Source organism: Macrotis lagotis, chromosome X (assembly GCF_037893015.1).
Source record: "Macrotis lagotis isolate mMagLag1 chromosome X, bilby.v1.9.chrom.fasta, whole genome shotgun sequence".
NCBI lineage: Eukaryota > Metazoa > Chordata > Mammalia > Peramelemorphia > Peramelidae > Macrotis > Macrotis lagotis.
Window position 1 is genome coordinate 506,339,913 of NC_133666.1, and position 2,407 is coordinate 506,342,319.

The following is a 2,407-nucleotide window of genomic DNA, read 5'->3' on the forward strand; positions in this document are numbered from 1 at the left end:
CATTATTGATATTGTTAATTTAGTTTTCTTCTTCCTTTTTAAAAACTCATATTAACCATAAGTTTATCTATTTTATTCCTTTTTTCATAAAGTCAGCCCTTAGTTTTATTATTATCAATAGTTTTCTTACTTTCCATTTTATTTAATTTCTTTGATTTTCAGAATTTCTAATTTGGTATTTAATTGGTATTTTAATTCATTCTTTTTCTAAATTTTTAGTTGCATGCCCAATTCATTGATTTCTTCTTTCTCCCTTTTATTCATGTAAGCATTTAGAGATATACAATTTACCCTAATAACTGCTTTGGCTGCATTCCAGAAGTTTCAGTATGATGATTCATCATTGTCATTGTCTTGGATGAAATTGTTGATTATTTCAGTGATTTATTCTTTGATCCACTCATTAATTAGAATTAGATTATTTATTAATTTTTGTTCATCATTCCATGGAACTTAGGTTCATATAATTTTTATTGCATTCTGATCTGAAAAAGGTACATTTAATATTTGTACCATTCGGCATGTGATTGTGAGATTTTTATGCCCCTAGTATTTGCTTGATTTTTGTGTATGTGCCATATACTTCAGAGAAGCAGGTATATTCTTTTCCACCACCGTCAGCGTTCACCAGAGGTTTATCATATCTAAGTTTTTAAAAATTTGATTCACTTTGTGTTGTTTATTTTGTGGTTAGATTTATCTAAATCAGAGGAGGGAAGTTGAGGTTCCTCACTATTATAATTTTGCTATTAATGTCTCCCTGTAACTCTTTTAACTTCTCTAAGAATTTAGATGCTATACCACTTGTATGTGTTTAATAATGATATTACTTCATCCTTCAACAGTATCCTTTAGGAAGAGAAAATTTCCTTAGGGTGGGGTGAGGTGAGTGCATGGCAGGCACCTGCTAGATGCTGGGCAATGGGCACCTCACCTCACTCCTCCCCACCCTGCACAACAGCTGCTGTGGATCATCCTGGTCCTAGAAATGGAAAATTTGGGAGTAGTTACAGTAGCTGTATAACTCAAGAGGATGACAGTCGCTATAGTACTAAGCAAGATGCATCAGTCTCTTAGGAGTCACTTTTAGAAGATCAGATGAGAAAGAAACACAAATTTTTCTTCATGAACCCTTATGAGAAATTTTGGGTTCAGGGTAGAAAACCATGGAAGCTTGTCAATACAGATTTTAAAAACTGCAATGGTGGCAATCCAGCTGGGTTTATTTGGTCTAATATCACATGGTAGTTACCTCCAAGGAAGAATAACCTTCAAACATTTCCTCTTGAAAGGGTATATGGATCAAATGGATGAAATCTATGCTGTGTACATGCAAAAGGATTTCTATGACCAGATCTTCTTTGCAGGACAACAGTATGTGGAGCTCCAAAGTATTTCTGTTGGGAATCATGCCTATGAAAGCAAGGGAGCTAAACAGTCCACCATGGAAATCTGTCCAAAGTTCTACAAGAAAGACAGCATCTATCCTGAAAGGGAACCTTTGATATAGACCCAGAAATTGAAACTGGTGACCATCTCCCATAAGCTGACATTTTTTTTTCAACTTTTGTATCATACTTTAAAAATCACAGAATCCTAGTTGCCTCTTCATCCAATTATTAACTGAATGAAAATCTCCTCCACTACACACTTAACAAGGACTTTAAGTCTTTTCACTAGAGATGATCTGGTGAAAGGGAAACCCTTACCTCAATTTTTTCTAAACATCAAATTTGAATTTGCCTTTTGACAACTACTATTACCCTAGTTTCCCCCTCTCATCTTCTTTCTGGTAGGAGAAACAGGTCAGCCGTTCAAATGACCTTGAACACAGACATCATATTTCCCAGTAGCATTTTTATCTCTAGGGTAAACCCCCCCAATTTCTTCAACCAATCATGATATGAACTAGAAGTCCTCCAATCAAAATATATTTATTAAGTTTGAACTCTGGGGGTGGCTAGGTGGCGTAGTGGATAAAGCACCAGCCTTGAAGTCAAGAGTACCTGGGTTCAAATCTAGTCTTAATAATTACTTAATAATTACCTAGCTGTGTCGCCTTGGGCAAGCTACTTAACCCCTTTTTCCTTTCAAAAACCTAGAAAAAAAAGTTTGAACTCTGTATCAGGTATTATGCTAGGTGCTAGAGATGCAAGAAAAGGGGGGGAACACTCCCATTCTAATGAAGGAGACAGGATTTAATTAATTAGATAAGAGATATGGAGAAAATAGATAAGACCTTGGAGAGGAAAGCACTTGCAGATGAGGGAATAGGGGAAAATTCCCTTTAGAATGTGGGATATGAACTGAGACTTGAAAGAAACCAAGGAAATAAAGACGTGAAAATGAGGATGGAGAACATTTCGGGCAAGTAGGAGAGGTCAAAATCAGGTCAAAGACTTGGAGG

General features: G+C 35.8%; 1 pseudogene; it reads left to right on the forward strand.

Moving 5' to 3' along the window:
• The first annotated feature begins 921 nt into the window (after positions 1-921).
• Positions 922-1,545, forward strand: LOC141499316 (mucolipin-3 pseudogene; annotated as a pseudogene).
• Positions 1,546-2,407: the final 862 nt, after the last annotated feature.